The following is a 27,855-nucleotide window of genomic DNA, read 5'->3' on the forward strand; positions in this document are numbered from 1 at the left end:
TTTAGCAACAAAAAATAAGTGTTCCATCTACAAAAATTCAAAAGTAGTGTTTCAGTAAAGGGTAAGAAATGTAAAGTGGTTGGAAAACTAACTTTACATGTTCTGTCAAGCACTCTGTATTTTATTCATAAGGTTTAAAAGAGAGACAGAGAAACCACTTAAGAAATGGTACTTTCAAAATGAAACTTGTCAAAAATCTAAAAGCCTGGTGAGTTGCCAGGCTGCCTCTGTTTTTTATGCTGTTTTATCTTAATGCTTTTAGCAACTGAAGATAATACAGCTAAAGTAAAATGACTACGAAAGGAGTTGGGATAGATACAGAGATGTCTGTCTGTCTAAATGTGTATGCCAGTGTGGCGCATACCACAATAATCATATTTTGTAAGCCAAAGAGAAAAAATCCTTTTAGATCCTAGTCGTGTCTAACAATTTCTTACGATTAGCACGATATTGCTTCTATAACATTTACTGTCTGGAACATTTTCTTGAGACCTAGATTTCAGATTACAGATTATTCTCCCCTCTTTGAGTTCTCCTCCAGAAGACCTACATGGTGGTATTAGCAAAGGGGCCCCTCAACTCATCAAAGGAAAGATATCAGATTGTTGGTAATCTGAATATACAACCTTTTATACTGAGCTGATACTTCCTTCTTTATAATCTACCTACCAAACGTGCTATTTCCCCGCAGTCCAATGAATAAAGTTTCTTTTATGGACACTTAAGGTCATTTGCCCTGAAAGATGACAGAAATTTACCTTTTAATCTCCTCACCAAACGCATAGTTTGAAGAATTCATGTGCAAAATCCCACATACATTTCTCCAATAGACAATTACTTGCACTACTAAATAACTGTACCTATTATATAGAACTTCTCTTGCTTCAATTTTCACAACTTTTTAATCCTCATTTCTACCAGAGATATAGGAAAATGAGTTCATCTTCCCCTATTGGCATTTGCTAAACCTTAAGCTAGTTCATTCCTAAAAAAATACTGTCAACATCTTTAAGAAATGGTCCATACCAAAGTTAAACATAACTGCTCTAGTGACAGTCTCAATAATGCCCTCCATGATCATAACACCAGTGCTGTATTTTGACTTTCTGGTTCCCTATTTGTTCCTCAAGTACTGCACATCTTCTAGCTCCAGCCTTTGACTGGGAGTTCTTACTGGGATCACTGTCCCCCATGACTTATTACTTCCCGTTATTTTGAAAAAATTACTGCTTTTCAAAATACTGCTCCCATTTTTTTATCTGTTGTTTAATAACAAAAAACCCCAACAACACCCCCTCCTCCCACATTTAAGTTCGAATAAACACATCTCCCCAGCTAATCAGTATAGATCTGGAGAGAAGGCATGGCATTAGAACTGTTGTTCTATCTCTCTACTAACTTTTACCTCATGTGAAAATGTCCCCAGTAATGACTATACATTTTCTTTTAGCTCACTGTGAAACAGGCCAACACCATGTTCTTGCAGGACACTCACGGAATCAGAACATAATTTCAATGTAACATTTAAACAGCTTGAAAACATTTCTGTAAAGCAGTGTTTTTCCAAAAAACATGAAACCAGCCTCCTCTCAGGAATCAGTCAGAGTATAGGTAAATTCAGTAAAGTATGAACTGATGCGTGGCAGAATGCGTGTTCACAATTACAGAGAGAGACAGTCACGTTTCAGAAAAGCCAGCAGCCCAAAGCTGGCATTCAGCAATCTCCTCGGAACAAGGAGCTGAAACCAGGTCTCCCATGTCTAATTGAATGGCACAACCACTAAGCTGGGTATCAAGCAACACGGCCTGAAAGCAAGCAGAAAGTGGAACAGAATAAAAGAAATTGAACAGACCCAACAGGACAAACGGAGAAGCAGACGTACAGAGCATGACTACAGCTCAGTGGTAGAAGTGCTCTGAAAGGATGCAATACCAATTCAAATACTTGCTTCAGTGAGTCTTCCAATGAATGATTTAATTACCCCATGAAGTGAAAGAGTTGTAGTGGAGGAAAAAAAGTCTGTATGAAAAGAAAATAAATCCTACATGTTTAAAAGTATGAGATGTGGCAATGCTCCAGAGATGGCTTTATTTCCAATTACTTTTGAATGTATGAGTTACCAAGCTCTGAATCTATATTATGTGTGTTATATTGACTTTGCATTTTAAATAGATAACCCTCTCCAAAACTTTCAGTGTGGTATAATTTTTGAAAAAACTCAAGGTTTTTTTTGATGTGTGGCCTACTATTTTTTATAGTAGATACAAAAATGTATATATATATATATGTTTATATGTAGATATGTAGAGAGAGATATATTAAAAAAACAGTAAGTTACGCATCAAAAAAGAAGGAATATATATATATAAAAGACCATTATGTGAAGTACTTTGAAAATTCAGGGACACTAATACAAAAACTTGTATCTCTCACTGCAGAGACAAGATGCACTTTTTTAAATTGACAAACACACTTAGCTTTTTAATATGCTAGTGCTTGTGTGATATAGTTTCTCTTCAGAATACGTAGTGCAATAGAAAAGCAGATGTTTTGAGTTAAGATTTAAATCACCAGCTCTTATTAAATTAGGTGCGTAATTATCCAGAAACACGGACTTTCTATCACATGCTGTTCTCATTTCTGTCTCTGTCAGGGAGAACCATGTTAAAGAAACATGCCTTCCTCCAGGAGCAGTGAGTGTGTGATTCTCAGAATATTAGAGAGCTTTCACATTAAACCTAGACCACATCACTTTTACTTTACAGGCTCACAGAAATCCTACTAAGCTTCCAAAATCTACAATACTGTACTTGAACTGATGTTTCTTTAATATCTGCTCTTGTAGACATCAATATAGAGGGAGTATCATATGATATATTACTCATCTGGCTGAAATTCCCTGAATTTGCTTTAACCTGAAAACTGTTGATGTTTGAAGAGTTCAGATCTCCAAGTATTAATGGCTGAAATGATGTTAAACCCTTACCACAGTTCAGAAAAAAAGACATTCAAATTGCATATCAAATTGCAATGAATATCTTCATAAAGTCACACATCACATCCAATTTTTCTCCATATCCAAATTAATTTACAATTCCTTTAGCTCATTTAATGAAGTTCTACACCAGAAGTATTTCCATTTTTTTCCATCAAAAAAGCAACACAAAAACATATTAACTAGCAAATTAATATATTTTAAAGAATGTATAAAACTAATACATACCAAGTGTCAGAAACTAACCTTTCCCAGCTGCTATAGCTCCCAGAAAGCAAAGTGGGAAGGAGAATTAAGGAAAATGAAACAGTACAATGAAGTTTTTGCTCCCTTTCAGCCTTCTGGTACAAACAGAAAAACCTTTTAGCATGGAAGAATTGTAGAAATAGATCAGCTTATCTTATTGATAAGTAAAGCCTGTTATTCATTCTGTTTCTGTAATTAAGAGCTGATAATCAACATTTTCCATCATTGTTCTTTGTTGCTTTGTATCTTGAATATACAAATACCGATACCAATGCTTGTACAGGGAATCTTGTCTTACAAGAGTAAGTGCTGGTACCAAGTCAGTATGCACTTCTAAGTCCTATTTGAACCTCAGACATAAGCATTTGTGTAACCTATGAAGGCAAGTACATGGCAGAACAAATGTCTTCTGTTAGCTGTATAAACCATATGTCAACAATAGTAAAGGATAAAACATGTCCCAACAGGTGTATTCTGTATGATGGCTTCCCTTTCAAGCACAAGAACAATGACTGAAGCTTTCAGAGGAAATGCAGAAATGAAGGTAATTCCTTTTTGAAATACCCTTGCTTTTTTGTATATACGGGGACATTTTACCAAGTATTGCAATTATTTTGAAAAAACAAAGTCAACATCAACTAATCAACTTCAAACTTTCATAACCACTTCCCTTTTAAATGGCAAACTTCAGAATTCATTTTTCTAATGCTAACTATCTCTATGCTATAAAAGGTCAATAAAATTAAAAGCATGGATTCAACATCTAAGTGAGTTTATGCATACAGGAACCAATCCAGAATACATTTTCTACAACCTATCAAGTATGGAGTCCATAATCAACAATCATCAAATGCAACCACAACACAATAAATCCAAAAGACAATGCTTGATTTTGCAATTTGTTTGCGTGGGCAGAAGCAAAATTTCCCTTCCTTTTATACGTTCTGGACAGGCAATTGTTGACCACAGCTAGGACTCTTGTGCAGCAGTGGCCTACAAGATTCTGGTCATCACAGGTGTGAGAAATTAATTCTCACACTCTCAAGACTTACTGATTAAATAGTTCTATATCTGACTCCCTTTCTGCATGGTTCAACAAAGCTGGGATGAAATATCCAAAGTATCATTCTGGTTTTACCTGAAACACTTCACCTTCTCAGCACTGGATCTATGTTTCCTCTATGTAACGACCATCAGTAAATCAACATTGTACACAGAAGCTTATTAGGTAACTCAAATGAACCTCATATAAACACTGTTTTTATCTATTTTTAAGTTATGTATTGATGACAGTGACTCACTGAGTGAATCTAGAAAAGAAACTGCATTAAAACATAATGCTTGAATATAGAGAAGTGTTCTGGACATTGAACATAATGTGAGTTAAAGGAGGAAAGGATGGCAGAGTTGGGAGAATGTGTAATGAAACAGAACAACAAAAAATTGAGAGAAGATTTCTCTCAGTTCCTCTAACTTGTATCTTACCTGATTTGAAAAGATACATACTTTTCTCTACAACTCTTGGGCTTCAACTGCCAAAAGCACAGATACTAAACTATATTTAGTACACAACCTGTGTCCTCTGCCATTCACTTTTGATGCCAGGAATGACTGCATTTCTGGTTTGTGGCATAACTACATATTTCATGAAAAAGTCTAGAGGCTCTTTGGAATTAAAGACACTTTTAAATGTAGAATCATAGCAGTGACTGCATTTGTAAGTATTTTTAATAAAATTCCAGCCAAATCTAACATTAACTCTTGACGAGTCAAGACCAAAACCTCCAAAATAATGTGATCCCAGATGGTAGCAAAGAAATAATGAAAACAGTCAGCTTTATTTCACCCTGCATTATATCACTTAGGTATCACTTTTGTTATTTACATCCTTTGAAGTTTTTTATATTGTAACTTTATACACAGTGGTATCACTGTACTTGGCAAAATAAAAGTCATTTCTTACCAGTAAATGTAGAATCTAAATCATGTAAATTACTGCAAAGGATCACAGTACATTAAGGATGAGAGAAATTATGAAAGAACGTAAGAGATTATTATCATTGATAATACATTACCTAAGTATCATCCTCAGCAGAGAGGCTTTTTCATTTTAAGTGAACATCTTACATTATGTGCCTTATCATGAGGTTAAAAATAGGGTAAGGGCCTATGATGGAAAACAAAAGAACATACAAATTTGAGATAATGTGTTCAAGCACTACAACTTAGCACAGCTCACTATAAATAGATATCCTCTTTAACCTGCCTCTCCTTCTTCAAAAAATATTTTTTCTTCCGAACGGTACTATTTTATTCATTTTCATTCTATGCATTTATTTTATACTGATTCTGCAGTCCTTACATACACTGAGAAGTATTCTGTTCCACAAGTAGTAAACTACTAATGAAAATGAGTAGCAGAATTATATCTAGAGGATAAAGGTTCTCAGGAAAGGTTGTGCCAAGGCAATTGTCTTTGTCATTTATTTCTATTTCTGCTCCATCTGGAAAATATCTTTCATCTTAATGAGTGATGCAAGTTGCTAAACTGGTCCTTTGAGTAAGAACTTAAAGACTTGAATCAAAAGCTAAAATTCACAACTGATTAGTCCCATACTTTACATGGGAACTGGGAATACTCTCTTGAGTAAGGACTGTGAATATCAGTAGGCCTTTGCAAAAGAAGGTCTGTTTGTTTTCTTTCTCGATTAAAATTTCATAGTCAGTGAACATATTTCCAAATTAAACGAACATAAACTGGAGAAACATGAATAACCAGAATAAAACCATAAAACTACATAATCATGCCTTCTTTCACATTGTGCAAGAATTGAAATATTACTGATATTCTAATAAAATTCCCAGAACTAGAGTTACCCTAGTAGCTTTTCAGTCCTGAAGCTAACTATAGCAACGATTCTGAGTGGGATTACAACCCTTGGAATTGGAATCTGCTAAAGGACTGTTAAAGGGAACAATATTTACAGTCATACTTCCAAAAGCAGTAATTAATGTGGTTGTTTAATTGAAGACATCTTCATCTAATTTTCAAGGATGCTCATTCTTTGAATAGCCTCTCTAAGTTGCTTCAACCCTGCTGATGTTGTTATATGCCATTTTGAGCATCAGGTTTCACTGTTGTACACATAACAGGCCAGGTACTTGGAGTGACTGAGCTAATTTGAAAATGTCAGACCTGTTGCTCCAACTCTATTCACAAAATGTAGTCTTCTACAGTGATGCAAAAATCCCATTTATAGCTAAAGACAAGTAATCAAACCTTCTAACACTTTTTTTCTTTAAGTACATACCACAAATCAGTAATAACATATTAGCTTGAAAAGACTTCTAGGACTTTGCTGTAGTGCACATCTCTTCACTGTCACACATACAGCCTTATAAAGGTAAGTGGTCATGGTAGAAAACAGAAACAGTGTCTCTTCTAAAAAGGTATCCTATTTCTTCTGCACTTGTCCTTAACCTCTTGATGCCATTTTCCTTTTCAAAAGTGCAGTGGGAGTGTTTGTGTACTGATACTGTCTAAAATCATCTTTCCAACACAATATATGGGATTATAAAACAAAACAGTCAGTACTGTCCTGAGGGCAAATGGCTGTTCCAGCTCTTGACTCAGCAGACTTTCATTTCCCCTTACAAGGGGAACTATCCAGCAACGACATACCTATTAAGTAGAAGCAAATGTTGCATTTTTCTGGGAAGAAAATTATGATATACAAATGCAGTTGAAAGATACTTTTCCAGTGCTAGGAAACGTGAATTCAAATAAAACTAATTTTTTTTTTTTTATTTATTTCCTTCGTAATTCAGACTTGGGCAATCATAGGATATGCTGTGCTGGTTAATGCTGATTTAATGGTGATTTTCAATTATCCTATATATTTTCTGAAAATTCGGAAAGAAAAGTTAAAAGTCAACAATATAAAACCAACACTTTCCTAACTTTTAGGCTGACTAGCTTCAAACATGCTAAATCCCGAAAAAGGACTTTCTATGTCTTGATCTTCACAATAGCCACCTTTATTCTTTATTACACATGTTTTGAAATAAAAAGTAGGATAGGATATTAAGTAAGTAAGTATTTATAGGACATATGAAAAATAAAAGTGGTTTTTATTTCCTTTCTGCATTCAGTCTGGATGACATAAAAAGGGAAAAAGAATTTCCCTTCAATATTCATCATGCAAGTGACTAAGCAGCATTATTCACGATTTATCTTGCCATACATCTAAAAAGTGCCATAAACTTATAAGCAGTGTAATATATATGTTCTTAACATTCTTATGTCTTAATCTATATCTCTAGCTAGAAAATTGAAATGAAGGTGGATCAATAATTAACAAATGTGTGTACCAATATTACCTGAAGAAAGAACTGTTGTTATTAAAGATCACGATCTAGGAACGTACACTTGGACTGGATGGTCAGGAAAAATAGCTACTTGACAAAAGCATACAAAGGTAGTCAAACCTAAATTAAACACTGGGATACTGACACGGTACTGCTCTCATCTTTAAACAACATCTTGTCCCTTCTGCACGGTAGCAGATGACTACTGCCTGATGTTCTGCACTCGCAGCTGATTTTGAAAATGCAGAGAGCTTAGTGCTAAGTCGATAAAGATGTTAGATCAAAAGAAGAGCATTATTCATGGACAGAGAGCCTCAGGTGGAGTGATACCAGGTGGGAAGCTGAGAATTCTGTGGCTGCTATTGAGCAAGGACTACATCCCCACATTGAAAGCTCCTTGCCAATGTATATAAGGTAGCTTTTCCATTTCTTTCTTTCAAGAAAGCAATGGCAGGAATGAACACCAGCGTCTTCTGGTGGGCTTTATTTGCAGTGTAAGCACCAGCGCCTCTGTGTGTTACCACAGGCTCCCTTTAAAGTCAGTAAAGACACGCACTTTCAAGGGGCACTGCTTCTGACCTATTTTAGATGTCTATTTTAGTTTGAGATGAATCACACCACAGAGGTGGGAGGCAGTAAAGACAGAAATGCCTACATTGTAGATGTCTGAAGTTAGGTGCAGTGAATCCTACCCTGGGAGCCTGAACTGAATGTTAAACAAATCATCAAAATATGACAAGAAAATATTATAATCAAGGACAAAAACCCCCACCACTGATTTAAGTACACCTGAGGGAAATTTACTATTAGAAATAACTATTCCTACAACTATGTGAAACAAAAACAAAACCACATAAACCTGAAAATGGCTTTTCGTACTTTCCTAAAACAAATGATGTGAAAAGCAACATCCACAGCAACAAATTCACAGTCACATCCAGATTCAGTCTGCTGTTATAATCACATGCAAGATTAACATCCCAGACTAAGATACAGAACATTATGGCTCACGGTAAAATTAACTGCAAAATTATTCACATTTTATAAAAGGAGATATTGTGACACAAACAAATTAAATCACATCGACGAGGTTAAATAACATAGCAACCTCAGGCTAGACAGTTCCTAATTCTTGGTACCAGATCTGTGCTTATTTCATGTTCACTGCAGCATGAACATGTCTCTTATGTACATTAAATGGATACAACACACATTTATTATGATTCAAAGCTCAGAATTTTGTTTAGAATTTCATATAGTATCAAGCAGCTTTAATTTTTGTTAAGTCACAAGTAGTGGCAATGTTAATTAATATGTTCTTAAGGTGGCATGGGAAATCCTTAAAAATTGTGGAGCACCAGATATATAATGAACTTAAGATGTATATAAAATATATGTACCTATGGCTAATAGAACAGTAAAATCAGAGTATTTGTCATGTAGAAAATTTTGCTAATTGAAGTGCATTCGGAAGAATTTTCATGTGGAAAAAAAAAAAAATGGCATAAGCCAACCATGGATTTAACCTGCATTATCCACACCAAAAGTTTAGTCCTTTCCAGAGTCTGACGTATTCTCAGCAGTACCTTATGGGAAAGCCCATAGAAAAGTTATACACAGAATACCATTTGTTTGACTTCATCAGTTTTAAATTTTTTTATCTTTCAACTTCATCCACTGGCCTCTACTCCATTAAGAAAATAAATAGATACTTTTGGTGCAGCTCCTCTATAGCACTTAAATTTTATATAAATAGGTCCTGGTTTATTTCTCCTTCAACCAATCAGTGCTAATCCTGACACCCTCTCTTCATTTAAAAATTCTTTCTTACCCCTAATCATTTCCACTATCTGTCTCTATATCTCCAGATAGCAGCTTACCATGACAGAATACATCTTGCTTCTTCACTGCACATCCAGATGGAAATCAGAAGGAAACATTTTATCTTACTCCTACTTCCGTTCATTTACCAAGACTCCAAACCTTCCAGCTGGTGCATGGAAAATGGCACTGAAATTGCAGTTTACTGTGGTTTGCTAAGATTGAACAACATTACATCTCAGAATAAATAGGTGGCATATGAACCAATTTAGACAAGCACAAACACAAATTGTAACTCAAAGCTTTCGGACACTGACCAAGAAAGATTTCACTAAATGGCAGAACGGTTTTCTACGTTTGCACTCTCTGTTTAACTGAAAAAAATAAGATGACCATGGGCATGATTTGACAGACAAGCAAGATAGAACAGTTGGGAAAATAAAACACAGATGAGTCAACAATTTAAATAAAACTTGTGATTTTATTTTTTAAAAATTTCAAATGACTCATTTATGATTATCTCCCCATAATTTTCCATTACATACACTCCGCCTCGTAATACTGAACAGATGAACTGGGTTTCTGTTCAAGCTAAACAAGGTATTTTATTGCTTCATATGTCTTTGAAGAGTTCACATATTGAATTAACCAGTGAACTCTTAATTTGCTTTACAAGAACCTTGAAAAAATCTTCCTAATTTCTGCAATTTCATTTTTGCAGTTCATGAATCTAAAAGGTAAAATGGTAAACAGTTATTTGAGAACAAAATGTCCATCATGGAAAGCTGAATGCTCTAGTTAAATTAAAAATAGCATGTTATATCAAGCACCATGGTTAAAAATCATCCCTTTCCATGAGGGCTAAACGTAAGCTTTTACTTTTACCGATAACTTTCAACAAGCAGAAATCTGTTTCATGGATACCCTTTTACAGACTCTTTTTCAGCTCTGTTGTTTCTAGTTTCAGTTTAGACAAAGATCATCCTCCTAAGCAATCCCATCCCAAACATTCACTTTTACTGCCCATCTCTGGAGTTGCTAATATGAGTTGCTGGAGACATTAAGGCGGCAAGAAAGAGGCAGGCATAACCTGTCAAAGCTAAAACAGAAGATGCAGCAGAGTTGGCATGAAGGCTGTGGCACCATTAAAGGGGAAAGGAAAGCTCTATTTATAGGAGTAAACTAAAAGTGCTTGGGAAAGTTCCCAGTCATTGTGGCCAACTGGCACAGAAGAGTACACCACTATGCTAGTCAACATTGAAGTGTCCAAAGAGGCTGCATGCAAACTGCTTATTGGGAACGGTCCCTGCAACAGTCCTATTCCCACACCATACTAGCAATTGCCTGGAAAAAGCGTAAATTAGTTTGAACGAAAAGTGTGCCAGGGTCTGGGCCAATAGATTACTACTACAGATGATTGTGTTCGACCATCTAGGAACATTTCCCAGTACTGTTTGATTTACTAGCATATAAACATGCCAAGCCTTTCCAGAAGGTTTAAAGTTATAGCACATAATAAAAGATTTCATGCATTTCCAGTCTTGCTGTTGAAAATTATTTGGAGTTTAGGTCCATATTTAAAGATAGGATATGAATGATTAATATTAATCAACTATTTCTAAATTTTCAATGAAGATAAACCATACTGGATGCAGTGCAGTAGTTGCATTTTTGACTGAAGAATACAACATTGTAACTGGGGGAGAATGCAGATTGGTACCACACAGATGATAGATACCTTTAATTCATTTAACTCAGTTATCCCTAGCTGTTGATGTAAAACAGCATGTGCTCTGCCTGTATTGTCTATAGAAGATCATTGACTCCTGGCAGCTGTGCTGCCAAGTCTTCAAGGCTCTTTATATGCAAGTCATCTAGAACAAACTTGGCACAAGTTATATTATCTAGACATATTGCAATCGTATCTCCTGAATACAGAGTGCACATAGTCTGAAATAAAGCCTGAGAGAATGGGAAGACGTAAGCTGTCAAAATTTTACCATTTTTTATATGCTTATCCATGTAGAATATTTGGAAGACTCTCCACAGCTAATAATGAAACAGCATATGAAAGGTGACTCAAGATTCAGGCCTGAGTTTACCACAAGCAGCAAACAAGGAGAAACACACACAGAGATCTCAAATGAAAGCACAAAGCACATAATGTGTACAGCACAGTTAAAGAACACTTTGAGAAACATAACAGAAATACTAAAAATGCAGAGGGACAAAACCTAACAGACAGGCAGGAGAAAAAAACAAACCAAAACAATACAATGCAAGTTACATGGGAGCTGTCAAGAGCATAGAAAACATCTTGTATTTCAAGGAAATACTTAGAAACTAATGTATCCTACTAATCTTCAGAAATGAAGTGTGTCTTGTAATCAGATGTCAGAACTCAGGTGAATACAGTTAATTACACAGAAGTAGCATTGGACAAAGGAAGTATATATCTTAAAAGTATCTAGAAGTTAGATGTAAGTTTCAGTCCTAGAATAAGAGAACAGTAGTTCAGTGTAGAAAGTAACTTATCTTGGAGAATGTTCCACTTTTGTAATGTAAATTACACATAATTTATACAACAGTATACATGGTCTAGCCAAGAGGCATCATGTCATAAGCAGACATTCCTAGAAAAGCATAAATCTTAGCAATATTTAAAGAGTATGACATAAACTGTTGAAACATGAGAAGAACATGCTAAAAATGAAAAAGGAAAAAAAAAGTTGAAAACTATTGCACAATAATTGCATAGGGTACTAAAGAAATGGCTGAAAAAATGTGCCAGTGGAAGACAGCATTTGGATCCTGTAATAGCCAAGCCAAGGAGCAACATAGCAGATTTGTTGGCTGCTGGTGGTGGTGTTTTGTTTTATATTCAAGGTGTTGGGCTCTGTTCTAAAACATTTTACCTTATTCTTAAGGAATTAGAGTTTTCTTGAAATAGAGGAGCAGAATTACTAGATGTAATCAGAACTTTTCACATCTTTTCTCAGGCCTATTCAGGGCATCCTTTGACAACTACTAATTCTTTTTTAATATGTTTGGGTCAAGAAATGGCACTTTTTGCAACATCCTGGACAGTAGAAATAGCCCTGAAGAACCAAAAGTCTATCTCAGTCCTTGGGAGATACTTGCAGGAGGCAACAAATGTACATATGAACCACAATGTAACGTCTGAATTCCAAGTTTTGCTATCCTCTTCCATAAAAGATTAAATATAGAATCATAGAATCATTTAGGTTGAAAAAGACCCTTGAGATCGTTGAGTCCAACCATTAACCTAACACTGCCAAGTCCATCACTAAACCATGACCCTACAGGCCACGTCTACATGTCTTTGAAATACCTCCAGGGATGGTGACTCAACCACTTCCCTGGGCAACCTGTTCCAATGCTTTACAACCCTTTCGGTGAAGAAATCTTTCCTAATATCCAATCTAAACCTCCCCTGGTGCAACTTCAGGCTGTTTTCCCTTATCCTATTGCTTGTTACTTGGGAAAAGAGACTGACCCTCACCTCACTACAACCTCCTTACAGGTAGTTGTAGAGAGCAATAAGGTTTCCCCCCAGCCTCCTTTTCTCCAGGCTAAACAACCCCAGTTCCTTCAGCCACTCCTCATAAGACTTGTGCTCTAGACCCTTCACCAGCTCCGTTGCCCTTCTCTGGACACACTCCAGCACCTCAATGTCTTTGTTGTCGCGAGGGGCACAAAGCTGAACAAAGTGCTCAAGGTGCGGCCTCACCAGTGCCAAGTACAGGGGAACAATCACTGTCCTGCTCCTGCTGGCCACACTAGTTCTGATACAAGCCAGGATGCCATTGGCCTTCTTGGCCACCTGGGCACACTGCTGGCTCATATTCAGCCGGCTGTTGACCAGCACCCCCAGGTCTTTTTCCACCAGACAGCTTTCCAGCCACTCTTCCCCAAGCCTGTAGCGTTGCATGGGGTTGTTATGACCCAAGTCCAGGACCTGGCACTGAGCCTTGTTGAACCTCATACAATCAGCCTCTGCCCATCGATCCTGCCTGTCCATGTTTTTTCTTCCCATAATTTTTATCCTTTTATGTATTCTATTCTAAGCATTAAATCCATGTAGTATGGAGGTGTTTCTTATCTTGAGGAAATAAGGAAGCAGAAGTTCCATAGTACTTTTAGGTTGGCTTGTTTTCCTGATTTGGCAGGACTGATCTTCATGAAAAGTTTCTAAATTGAATATATTTCCAGACTTCTTTTAAATTTCCTAAAATTCAGCATAATGAACTACTCTGGACAATGACACTTTTTGTGATCTGATATCTTTTATTTTCTCCTGACAGAGTTTTAAGAATATTTTCAACATTTTGATGTTGCTCTCTGAATAAGAAGGTATGCAACTGCTTAAGACCTGGCCTTACAATTAGCTTAGTCTTGCTAACACCCACCCAGGAAAATCTGTATTTCTCTATATTGCCATTGCATCCCAGTGATTCAAAGTCTCATTTCTTCTGTGCAACTTGAGATGAGGTTGTTTTTTACTTTCCACTACAAATCAGTAATTCAGACTGAGTGCCATCAGCAAATTGCAGCCAAAAGCATCAGTTAATTTTACATCCAACATGAAGTACCTTAAACAACTTTTTTCAGCTAACTCAATATTATATGACCAAAGAAATTTTGTCATTCTTACTGGGACTGCTTGAGACCTGCAAACATTAGATGGTCTTAAGAGTTAAGAACAGAGACCATGTGTCAAGTCCAGCACTTGATTGTCTGTTACAATTTATGTTTATGTGACTTGACCAAAATCATACAAGTAGTCTGTAGCAGAGGCAACATGGCATGCTTCAGAGACGCATTCAACTGCTTTAGCCAGAAGACAGGCTTTTTCTTATTCTGCTTGCTTGCCACACTCCAGCACCTTAATAGCTGTAATCAGTGCCACAGCAGAGTCCAAAAGACAACATCCTCCTTCACTAAGTGTTCCTGATTTAATCACCAGAGTACAGATCATATTCAGTCTTGCAGACAGAAGTACTGCATAAAACTGTAGGCACCTCTGCTTGTAAAAGTTGAGGGTTTTCAAATTTAATTTTATTTTTCAGTCTGCTTGTTTCACAAATGATTTCACCCTTCAACAATATGCAGCTACAAGCAGCTGGCTCTGAAGAAGCAATTTTTAATTAAAACCTGTTCCCCCCCCCCAGCTTTGTTTCAGTTAATGATTGCCAGGAGGTGTTGCTAACCACAGGCTCTTTCCAATACATGCTGAGCATTCTCATATTCTATCACCTTCCACTGAAATGATGGGTGCTCAGCACCTATGATAAGTGAGAGGACATAGATATTTCTCCAGCAGCTGAGCTGTGCTAAATGAAAAGTATTCACTGATAAGTTCTTATTCTGTAATCAGTTCTTCATTAAAAGAAATTACTTCCAGTAGTGAATAATATTGCCCTACAAATCAAGAAGGACAGAACAAAAGGTTCTGCATCAGCTGAATGGTAAATAACTTTTGACAGGATGTCCATGGTTTAACAGTTTTCAGTGTTTCCTAAATCAACTCTTAAAGCTGTAATGTATAGGCATTCACAAGAATTTATTTTATGATTGGTTGGGGGTTTAGGACCGAAGTTTGAGCTAGGATCATGTGGCTAAATTAGGAGCTCATCCATTCATTTAAGAAAAGAGCGATTAACTATAACGTCTTTAAAAATGCAGCTGTCAAAACTACACTGGACCTTTTCCATCAGAAGAGTTACTTTCAACATTAATGTGTTTATTCTATGGATTTGGTAGGTTATACAATGAAAGCCTTCTGGTTTAGGCACTGATAAACCTGGGGTTTCATCCTCTTATTGGCTGCTTCATGAATTTGGTGAGCTAGATTTCATAGAAACAATTAACAAAATGTTGCTTCCATTAAAGTGTGGTTGGCTCAGACCTCATTTGATGTTTTGTTCTTAAGATGGCAGAACACAGGAGTTGTGTCTATGGCTATTGAGACATGTCACTATCCACAGAAAAGTCCAAAATGGCACAACTCTGTGTGGCCTTTTCTGCTCTGTAGACTGCGATGCATCAGCCCTGGAAGCATACACAGAGAAAAGAAAGTACTTTTACTCCCTTCTTCCAGCTGATACAGAAAATACCACTGACATAAACCCTGCAACAAACATACACGCTATGAACACTGCAACTACCAAATGCATCCCCTAGTGACATATAATAAACTACTAGGCTAGTTAAAACCAATGTTATACTATATGTAGGTTTCAAAACTGTTACAAAGCAAAGGCTGCCTCACAGAACAGTGTTTCTGCTGACACAGAATATTGCTGCACAGATATTGCAAAGATGACATAGGGAAAAAAACCCAGCTTATATTGGAAGACGAGGAGCTTTTTCCATGACACTAGGCTGCATAAACAAAAGGATGAGGGCATAACAGTGGACCAGTTACACAATTACCACCAAAAAAAAGATTTCATCTACCATCCAAGTGAGGACTTAGACCTCTTGCATTGGGTTTTCCCTGCAACTCAGTATACAAGCATCTTAATGTACATGTAGGTGTTCAAAGGAATTGTTTAGCACAATGAAAGCTAAGAAGCTACATCTTTTTCTACTTCAGCTAATAAAAAAAGAAGTGGTAGTGGAGCTAGTCTTTTTCTATACTATTCAATTGGCAGAGGGAGAGCTTTATGAGCAGCACGTGAGTCCAACAGCGCTGTGTGGGGTCAACAGCAGCTCCTCCCAAGGTTCCAGCCAAAAATCAGAACACTTTTTGGTTTCTTGTTGCTGAAAGATGACATAATTGGAAGAAGAAGCCTCAGGTTTTGGCTGCTGTGCTGATGTAAATTTTGCATCACACTCTTCTACATATTTAAATATTACTCTGTCCTCTATGTCTTGCACTGGGTTTCTATCACCCGAGGCATTTTAAAAATCAGCCTTCTCTGATGATTGTGCAGTGTTGAGAATGTTTTCAGAAAGATGAGGATGTTTCTTCAGAAAGAAAGAAAGGAAAACAAAGCCAAAAACAAGTAAAAAGAAAGATACTTCAAAGGAATTCACCTTATGTGAAAGACGCCCATTCCCACTGCATTGTGGTTGCTTCTAAAACAAAACTAATTATCCCCATATGACTTGCCATTGCAGATACAAAGAGAACAAATGTGGGTATCAAACTATTCATGCAAAAATAATATGTGAATCATTCTACCAAAGGTCACATCAAAGTTGCATACTGGCTTTTAAATAGAGGTTTCAGAAAAATGCTTAGGGAAGCAGCTGATACACTTAAAAAGAAGATAAAACCACTCTATGGTTCAAGAAATTATTTTAAAATATTTATCATCATACAGGTAATTTATTGCAGAATGCACAGGTTTAACGCCACACTAATCTCTCCTCAGTATCATGGTTTTCCATATATAGTAAACAGGCAGAGTATGCTATGTATCTGAGATTAGAAAGTGGCCCCTCAGTCACTAAATAGGCTTTTCTTTAAGTATATGCATATCCTATTTAAAACGCAAGGGCCCACTTTCTAATCTCCATCAGGCAGGATGCAGTTAACAGCCATCTACAAACACTCAGTATCACAATATGTGTGAAGCAGGTGATTTCTCAGACATACACGTCACAAATTTAACATGGACTTAGGCACTAAATCTTTAGGGTGAGAATAGCCAAGTGGACACTGATGCTCTAGAGGCCTATTTTCATTTTAATGGACATGGAAGTGAGGATTTATGTGCATGATTCATTTAATCCTAGCAAAAGCTGTTTTTTAAATGCCATGAGGAAAACACACCTCTTCCTAGTAAAATATAACGTCTTATTCACGATTTAAACCTGAAGCGACCATGGATAAACTGTAAGATATAAAGGCATTATAAGGCATTATTTCTAGTTCAAGATACTATACTGAAGCACTTTTCAGGTCTGAGAAGCCGAAAGGCTGACTTTCCAAAATCAGCCGAAACCCTCTCCTGCACGCCCGCGTTCTCGGTGTGTGTAAAACCCCGCAATGCCAGCAAAGCAAATGGCGACAGCCGAGCCCTCGCCCGGTCCTCTTCCACTGACTGCCATCTGCTGTCAAGCCTGTCACAAGCAGCGCCGACAGGCCGATCCCGCTGCCTCCAACCGCGTCCCGCCGCCGCCGGCGCCGCTGCCTTCCGCAAGCGCTGCCGCCGGGGGTGCCGCTGCCGCCGGGGGTGCCGCTGCCGCCGGGGGTAGCGCTGCTCCTCGCTTCGGGACACGTCTTCCCCCAAAGACTCTTCCACAGCGGGTGAGGATCCCTGAAGGATGCTCTTTCAGGTCACCAGCAAATGGAAAGGGGGTTGCAAGAGATTGGAGACGGGCAATAATTCCGGGGAGATGCAAAGTCTTCCCTCGGAACAAGGATAATGTTGGAAAAAATGGCATATGTTGGGGCACCTCCACCAGTCGTCATTCCCCTGAAAAGTGCTTGCTTCTTGGAAAAGCAATCTACGAACAGCTTCGATAGGGACAGGCGCTTGTTATATAATCCAGATAACTCAATCCATAATTGGGGAAAAAGTTAAGAATATGTGTTCCCGACTCACTGGCGTCAGCATGGCAGCTTTATATTAAAGTTTTCACTCAGTCACTGGCCCATTACTGTTTTATTATTACTTCAACGGAGTGGTGGTAACTATAAACTACATCAAACTTTTCTGCAAGCTGTATGTTGATCTCTTTTTGTCAAAAAGACATTACAACATTTAGTTAATTCAAATTTATAGTCCTTCCATAGGTAATGCACACAGTCATAGTAATTTCAGAAACCATTTGTGTTATGTGTTGCTTAAAATTAGTGATAAACAGTTCTAATGGAAGCAGAAGGCAATTACAGAGGAAGTAAATCAGGGGTCCTCTGAAGTGTTATTATGGCTGTTACCAAAATTAAAGAGGTTTGTTGCCTCATTCAAGAGAAAAGGCAGTAAGGTGAACTGTAAACTATTTTTAATACATACATAAAATGTTTCATCCAGAAAAAAATATGGGACATAATTTGGGTTATTGTTTTCTTAATTTCTGGATATTTTAAAGTTTGGCAAAAAGGCCAGACACTAATTCATTATAATTCTCTAGAGTTTCAGTCTTGCAAACATATTTGCACATGAGCAACTTAGCAGCAGTCAGTAGTACATATTTTAGATACAGGTTTAAGAAGAGCCTTCAAAATCACTGATAGTTAGGGGTACCAAGTACTTCTCATGAAATTTTTCTCAGTTTGTTGCTAGACTATTGAACTCATTAAAATAGCAAATATAAATTATAGTTTTACTGGAATGAGTTTTAAAGCTCACATGAGTGGGACAAGTATTTGTATCCTTTGTGAAAAATTTGTACAGAACTATATGTGCTTCTGTTTCATGCAAGATAAACAGTACAAAAGACATAATCACATCTGTTCTCTAGAGGTAGTACCATGTTACTTGTATATGACAGTTGTAACAACAGTGCTATAAAGTGCAATGAGGCTGAAATTTTCTCAGAATTGTCCCTGCACTGGGAGTATTTTTCAAAATTTTCTAACTCTTTGCAGGAAAAAGTCAGTGCTAACATTTCTTGTTGAATTTATTACTGTGAAATTATTCAATCATAGAGTATCAAAATGTGAAAACTCTGTCATTTGTTGCCAGCAATCTTGATTCGTATGTCCCTACAGTTACCTTAAGCAAAACGATGGACTGGTGATCTGGGAGAGCAAGTTTTCTCCTTCTCTGCAAGTGGCTGGCAAAATACAAGGACAGCGCATGACAAGGAAAGCAAATGCTGGTGGGAGTCTCCTCTTTTCTGAGTCATGGGATCACATGGAGCACTGCCAGCTCAGCACAGGCGGGGCATCCCCACAGCGCCTGACCAGGCCAAACAGAACTGAGCAAACCTACAGCAACCAAAAAGAAACCCCAAAATCCCCACCTGAGAATGGTAAAAAACCTGAAGCAATAGGATCTCTGAAACTGGGAAATTTGTGTCAGGTGCAGACTTTCTATAGACTTCCAGCTGTGTTGGAGCCAAAAGTAATCAACATATATGCATAAAACATGTAGAGATGTGTTGTATTCTACACATATTCTTAAAGCTCTCAAATGCCCAGCTGCAAACACAGACTGCCTGCAGAAGTGGAAAAAGGACTTGTGGGCACCACTGGAAAGCCAATGGAACTCAGAACTAAGTGTGATTTTAAAAAAAAATTGGGCAAAGATTGCTCTATAAAAAAGTGAACTCAGGCAAACTGAAGCTTATTGAGTCAGGGTCCTAACAAGGAGAAGCAGTAGGTAGCAGCACCAGGGACCATGCTTGCCAGGGCTGGGACAAATCTACAGAAATTTATCAAAGATAACACACAATATAGTAGGGAAATTGTGGTTTGTTGGCTACACAAAGACTATGACTTAAATTTAAGTAGTTGATGACTGCATTTTTTTTGTTCATCAAGTAATGGACAACACCTTAATGTTCACCTCATCAAAACATGCCAGAAAGTTTTACCCAGCTTTTGGCAAGTAAACATTTCCTTATGAGCATATGTAAAAGTGCATGCTTCACGTAGAATGTTTAAACACAGCTTTCCTGTCAGCTTGCATGCAATTGTTTTAACGATCTCTTCGGATGAGTATGAATCCTGAGAAATTACATAATACAGGGCCGGATTCTTGAAATTACTTTGATAAATATAATAAAATGGAAGTTAACAACTAATCCTGGTAGGAATACACATCCCCCAGTCTTTTACAAGTTCAAGTAACTCTACAAAGCCAGGATTGTTACAGAAACTAGAATTTGTTATATTTGGGGAAGGAGGGGAACAAGAAGAGGGTTTTTTTGATTTTGTTTTAATGTATTTGCTGTGCACATTGAAATCCCAATATTATGCACCAACTGATATATATATATATAAAAAAAGAGAGAACAAACAGAAAAAACCTTCAAGCAGACTTCTAAATAAGAAATAATGAGGCATTGGAGAAAAAGCCCTCAGACAAAACAAAGATAAAATTACACCACCTTCCTTCTGTCTCCAGTAGAGCTGTGGCTGTTAGATTCTGGGCAGATGTATTTAGATGTGTGATTTCAGAAGAAGGCACCCATCACATATACCACCAAAAGAGGAAAAGCTGTTGCTAACACTAAGAAACTTTTCACACATCTTAAACATGAACAGACGTGAGTAAAGGCAATGATTTTCTTAAACTGTAGAAAGTGGTATGTATACCCATTTTTAGTATTCTGCCTTTTTCACAAACAGAGATTCACTCACACACATTACATTTTGTAAGCTGCAACATTAGCTCAAACTACCAACAAAAATGATTTGCATTGCTGCACTGGATTGTGATTTGCAGTGGTTGAGATGAAAGTACATCTTCATTTCTGTCAGAACAGGAGGTGACCCAGACCAAGGGTAGACCTCTCTCACCAAATAGAGAGGTGACAACATCTGAAGCTGCTGCAGGCATTTGTTTCAGAACATCTTCTGATGGTTTTTTCAGCAAGGTAAAAGATATAACAGACTCCCAAAAACTGCAAAGAGACAGCAACTAAAGAGGGAAAGGAAGCAAATGTCAAATCCATTAGAATAGTCATTCAAAGCCAGAGAATTTAGAATATGTACAGCCTATTTCTGTGAGTTTTCACTTCCAGCACTTAGTAGGTTTTGAGGTAAAGAATGATCACCTACCTACACACACAGAAAATTTAAAATTGTAAGACAAAATAAATTTTAAAGAACCCTGGAAAAAATCATAGTTTACCCAAGTGCAAGATGCTAATTTCTATCTTGAATTCAAAGTTTTAAAACAAAACAATAACCCTCCAAAAAAAACCCACCAACAAACCGACAATTTCTATTGTAAATGGATAGTCAAAATGTCCTTCAAAATTTCTTGCTTTTTCTGTGGAAGTATGTATCCCTAAGGAGCAAAGGGCATACCAGACTGTTAGATCTCCAGTCTCCTCTACTTGGCAGCACCTGTGTTTTTCTACCATACTGGGTCAAAAAGTCTCACTTGCTGATCTCTCAGATGAGAGTGTAATATATAGCTTGTGCTCATTTTGATCTGTGTTCACTGGAGGTAGACACATCAAACTCTAAGGCTTTAATGTATGCTTTTAACCTAAATACACACACGGCCATTACCAGAGCACAGACAAAATACACTTACCAGGATAGAAACAAAGGTATCACTGTGATCGGTCATGTTAGCCTACCTACCCTTCAACAATAGTAAGAACAAGCTGCTTTCTAAAAAGAAAACTACAGTTTGAACGTTTTCAGGAAGCCATCAGAAATAATCTGACTCCTTCAAAAGCTTAAGTGGAAATTTTCAGGTAATTTTCTGCTTAAAGAGTGATTCACATATCAAAGCATGTGTTTCAGTCTGATTTAGCGCTTGCTTTAAACACACACCATCTGATATGAAATAACAGTAACAATCAATGTCTATATAGGATGGCTAGGACATTTAATGGGAATACAAAAATTATTTTCACGGTTATGAAGTCCACTCTGGTAATACAAAAGAGACTTCTAAGTACTTTTGCAAGTCATTAAGTTATACCCATTTTGAACTGCATTTCCACCAATAAAACAGTTATTGCAAGGTTGTTGTATGTTGGAAAGAGACATACAAGTGTAAATCCGTTCACTTATTCATTGAATCAACTTTTGGGAATTATTCTGCAGAGATGTATACATATATGTATATATCTGAAAATATACATCTTTATTAGATATATAGTTATGTATGCATATATAAAATGTTAAAATAGTATCAGTGCAACAGAATATTTGTCATAGGAAAATCTCTTCTGCTGTTAAGTGAAGGCAAAAGAAATCCTGTATTTAGTTTTGAAGAAGATACTTTTATGCTCCTATACAAAGGCTTTATTTCTGATATACCAAATGAGCAGTGTCAGTGTGATGCAGTTGCCTCGTGGATGACTGTATTCTTGCTGGGACATTTGTGCGGACTTGATCATGGGCAGGCAATACCAGGCCTGATTTCAACAGCTGCTCTATGTAAGAGCCACAGCAACTACACTGGAGGATCTGAGAGTGCCACATACACGTGAAAATAAAGTGCAGTAAAAATGTAAATTTTGTGTGCATACAATTTTATGTAAATAAGTGATGGCTTGAGTAAACTGACTAGCTTACATAAATACAGTCAATTTATCATTTCATTTCCATTTAATGAAGCAATTCTATTTGACATTTTTATACTTAATGCCTCTGAAAAACAAAGCATGAAACCAGCCAGATAGTACAGAAAGGTCCAGAGAAATATCAAATATAACAGAAGGTCTAAGAAGACTGCACTTCATCTACAGCATAATAACAACTAGACAGAAGTGACTGCTTTACGATGAATGCCCTGTAGGCTTAAATCCAGGTTCTAATAGCTGGCTCTTCTGCAAAGGTCAGTACTATGGCTTTCCTTTTAAGGCCATTGCCTTGGTCTAGTGAAGAATTATATGAAAGTGTATGGCCTAAACTTACACTCTAGAATAATTTCTGTACAGGAATCATAAACCTCAAGTTCATGTTCTCAGGAATTAGCCTCAAATCTAGCTTTGTCACCTTAGAGTATGTATAGAAGTATCTCATTTAATTTTAAATTGTATCTACTTCAATAATCTCTGAAATTATTTTTATGCTTCCAAATTACTCTTCATGAATGCTGATGATAATACAAAAGAAACGTTATCTTTTCTTCCTCTTTTATTTTTTCTTATTTACTTAACTCTCAGCGGTAAAACTGTAACTACAAAGGCTACCGATGCTGAAACTCGCAGGGCCCAAGTTTAAGGGCACGGCTCTCACCAGGATTTGGGCTGTTCCGCACACTCAGAACACGTACCTCCACAAGATGGTGCTCTTTCTTTAAAAATCCTACTTTCCTGTGCTTAGCAAGGTAAAATGCCAAGAAACGGTACGAGGTTCAACTCCATTTTACCTATGCAAGTGTTTTCAACGATGAGATGCAGAAGCCTGCGTAACAAAACGTTTTGACTAGTAAACAGTGAGGAAAAACACTTCACGGAGACTAATTTGCTTGTGAAAACGGGATTTAAAGCACGGTAGTCTCTGGCCAGTGACCTCCTGACAATCTGGCCGAGGTCCCACGCAGGGCGTCTCGTCCCTCGCTTCCTGAGACGATGTTCACCACGGCAAAGCTACGGGGAGCAAGAGGGAGCGCGGCTGCCGGGCTGCGAAGCTGCGGAGCTGCGCCTGCCTGCCAGGGTGAGGCAGGGAGCAGCCGCGGGCTGCAGGCCGGGAGACACAGCTCCACAGCTCTCCTCTGTCCTCTTTCAGCCCACAGCTTTCACGGGAGACACGGGTCAACTGTGTGATGGAAACAGGCCACTTGCTTCCAAAGTATCAGACTAGGTGTCGGGAGCCTGGAGCTCATTTCCTGCTGTTGGTTTTGAACCCATCACTAAGCTAGTTCAGATGGGTTCCAGGAAGATTAAGACATGCCCTTCAAGCCTCTAACAGCTGTGATTTGCTCCATGAAAAAGCTTCACTGGCAGCAGTAGTGTTATTCCCAGAGTCAGGAACTCTACAGGGTAAGCAGAATTGTCAAAACCGTGTTTTTGATCTCTCTTTGTTTTGTTTCCTCACTTGAGAAATGTAAGACGATTACCCATCTGAATCTTGTGGGAATGAAGTTAGCACAAATCCAATAAAGTTTGTGAGTTACTCATAAGGACAGATAAATAACAAAAACATACATAGTAAAGTAAAATATGAATAGACAGGTAAAGTTCTGCTTTTGATGAAAAAGACAGGCTTTGGTGGGAATTGTGCAAACGTCTCTGAAACCTGAACCAATGGTCCAGTGAGGCATATGTCATATTATACTTAATGATTTTAGCCCATTTTCATTAACTTAACAACATTTGCAGATGTTGACATTTGTTTTCCTTGAAAAAAACCTTCCTGTTGTGACCTGAACTGCCCTTAGCTAAATGAAAAATTCTTTTACCAACAAAAAAACTTGAACTGTAATTGGTAATGAACAGAGATACTGTAGCAATCTTTTCTTCACAGCAGAAAGTCTACCTTTTTGTTAAAGTGCTATGAAAAAGCAGGTTAAACAGCAAATAATATTCCATGACAGTGGAAGCAGGTACTGGGCAGAAGTAAAAGATACTTTAAAACTTCTCAACTACATGGGTAAAATATTGCTATAGGAGTGGGAAGTAGAAGTATGCTAGATAAGTAGTGGGGAAGCTAGGGAGACTGGGAGACAAGTGCACTTTCAGGAGCTCTCTTTCCATTTAAAAACCACTCTCCTCCCTCCTCCACCTTCCCCCATGTTATCCTCTTTCCTTACTAACACAAGCACCCAACTCCTCCCCTTGGGCTGGCAGGAAGGGTTCAGCACAGGACCATCTCCTTCTCCTAGGGTTTACGAGCAGCTGCAAGGACAGAGATTGGGAGTCAGAAGAAAGTCCAGAGACCAACGTCTTTCACTTTGGATGCTGCTGAGGATCGTCCACACTCCTTTTCACGCCATCTCCAGTGCCAAGAGCAGTAGGAATGTGTGCAGCCTGCTGGAACAAGCAGAGTTGCATCCTCTCTCCCCAGGCACAGGCTGGGCAAACAGGCTGGGCAAACTAACCAGGCTTGTACTGTTCTCTTCGGTCACCTTATAACAAATAAAGCGATAGAGATTCACTTGCATCAATGAGCTAAGTAATCAAGAGCAAAAACAAAATAGAAAAAAGTCTCTTTCTATTTCCTTTTTATTGTGATAGCTGTAACTTGCATCAGCTCACAGAAAACACTCAATCTGATCCTTGTATCAGTGGACCCAGCCTAAGAAGAAATACAGATTAAATTAATTTTGCAGGAAACTGCTCCAGGATGCTCTACCCATCATGCATACTATTTCTCTCTACCTGTGCCCTCTCCCTCCAAAGAAAAGTATCCAAAGGATGCCAGCGTGTGAAGGGATTATCACCTGTCTCCAGCCTAACAAATGCCCACTTGAACATGGAGTGCAACCAGGATCTCCATGCCCTCAGGAAAGCAGTTTTGCTCCAAGCATCTGCCAGTTCCTGAGCGCTGTCAACAGCCTCTGATGATACAGGGTGCTACTGGCAGTTTTGCTCTCCCTCCTGCTGGTGAGGGAATTGGGCTTAGGTGGCCCAGCCTTTCTTTTTGAAAGAAATCAGATGTCAGGGAAGCTTACTACAACATCATTTTCTGATCAATAATGTTCAGGACAACTAATGAGTTGCAGCGTCTCAAATTTCAGCTAACTTAAACTCCTCATTAGTTCTAAGCTGGCTGGTTCAGTGAACAGAATGACCCAATAATTATTTGAAATTACAGCATTGATGTGGGCCAGGAAGCTAAGGAAGTTTTCCGAGTAGCTGTAAATGTCTCAATAATTAATGCTGCAGGTGGCTGGTTTCCTGTAGCTCTCTCCATTCCAGTACCAAGAGAGCTCAACTGGCAGGAGACTTTCCAACGTTGTAGCTACAGTGTGCAGAAGTACCAGAGGAGAGAAAAGGGACTTTATGTCCCTGCCACACCCCATCAACCCCCCTGACGCTGCACAGACGCCGCAGGTCTCTCTAGCTGCTTCAGCCTGGGTTCCAGATTTACCAAGAAACAGAGAAATCATACAACCCTTTTGTAAACATGAGTGCTGCGAGCTCAGTGAGAGCATGTTATAGGAATTAGGAGAGGAATTCAAGTCGAGCTGAAGTCCCATGCTGAAGTCCCATACTGAAGGGCCATCCCCACCACAAGGTCTATGCTTATTTCCCCCATTCATATCAGAGCTACATCCAACTCCATCTACAGATTACAACCATCAAAATGCTTGCTGAGATTGTAATTTCAATTAATTTTGATTCATAGTAGATATAACCAATAAAATGGGAATTAATCAAGTACAAATTATTAAATCTTCTTGAAAATAAGAACTGAAATTTCTAGTCTGAGGTGGAGAGATTCAGACTTAAGGTTTAGTCCCATGTCTTCATGTTACATATATATATAGCAGCACAGTGGACTTGAGAAGTTTTGTACTACTCAGTTGCAAAGATTAATCAGACATAATAATTAGCTGTCACTTCCTGCCTTATCTATACCAGTTTACATAGTTAACTTTTCCTAGCATGCTGGTAACCATATTTTCCCCTAAGATTATTATACTGTCTGCAATGAGCTGATGTCTGAGAAATATGTTTATTGATAAGAAAAACTCGAAGCAGGAATGTTATTTTATAGACAGGTTTGGGGTATTTTTTCATTTTAAATTAAATATACTAGAAGTAAGAAAGCTTTACACAAGCACACAGGACCTTACTGCTTCTCAATAAATTTAAGCAAACATATGTTATGAAATTAAGTTAAACTCATTTCTCTTGAAATATACTATCAAGAAAAATATCAATAGTGGAAATAGCTTTGTCTAACATAAATGCTACATTTTAAATGTAATCTCTTTTAGCATGGATCACAGAATCTCCCAATATGATTATAATTTCAATTTTCTTCTATGAAAATGGTTTGGCTCAGCCAGAAAAACCCTCTGGCAATGTGTTAAGACAGTCTCTCTGCAACTTTGCTGCAGATATGCAGCAGAAGTTGTTTTTATGAAGCAAATAGGGATTTATGGCAATCTTTTAAAAGAAATCACTGACAAGGTTTTGAGAGAAACTCTTGTCTCATTTATTTAGTTTCAATACACTGCTACTGTCTATCCTGATTGTGTTATGCTTTAGGCACATATAAGCACAATATGTATCATCATTTAGACAGGATAGAGGAGGAAATAGAATAAACATCAACATGATACGCTTCCCCATCCTTGTTTTCTTACTCTTCCACATGTAGGCACAGCAAGGGGAAAAACCAAAAATCCCAGCTCCTAATGTTCTCTGAGATTTGTCAATGACAGTTTGCTGCAGCTCACACTCAAAGCGGGGCAGCAGAGGAGACAACTGCAGAGAGCAAATCAGGAGTGTGAAGCCACAAAGAGCAAAGCCACAGGGACAGAACAATCTCTAAGCAGCTGGGGAGGAGAAGAGGAAACCAAGTAAACAGGGAGCAAGGAGAGGGAGTAAGAAGCTACAAGAAGGTAGAACAAACCATTTCCCCCCCCCTTATTTTCGATGAACAATGGAAACTGAATATGTTTTATATTTTTAATTGGAGAAATATGGAATAGTCTGAGGCTGTACCAGAAAATATAAACATTTTTTAATTAGCAAAGTATTGTCCTGAAATCAAATGCAGGCCCATGTTTAAAATTAAGGCTCTAATTTTATATATTGTTTTCTGGAGGCTTGGAAAACAAAAGAAAAAAAAGAAATTATATTTCTACTGCTGAAAGTAGAAGTTCTATGAACCCTTCTCCTTCACTCATACATCTTC

The 27,855-nt window shown here is 37.8% G+C and overlaps 1 protein-coding gene across 8 annotated transcripts in view; it reads right to left on the reverse strand.

The window, feature by feature from the left end:
- PPFIA2 (PTPRF interacting protein alpha 2) overlaps window positions 1-27,855 on the reverse strand; it is a 594,728-nt gene that overhangs the window by 238,534 nt on the left and 328,339 nt on the right. The gene's annotated exons all lie outside the window — the stretch shown is intronic.

This window comes from Accipiter gentilis, chromosome 34 (genome assembly GCF_929443795.1).
Source record: "Accipiter gentilis chromosome 34, bAccGen1.1, whole genome shotgun sequence".
Classification (NCBI taxonomy): Eukaryota; Metazoa; Chordata; class Aves; order Accipitriformes; family Accipitridae; genus Astur; species Astur gentilis.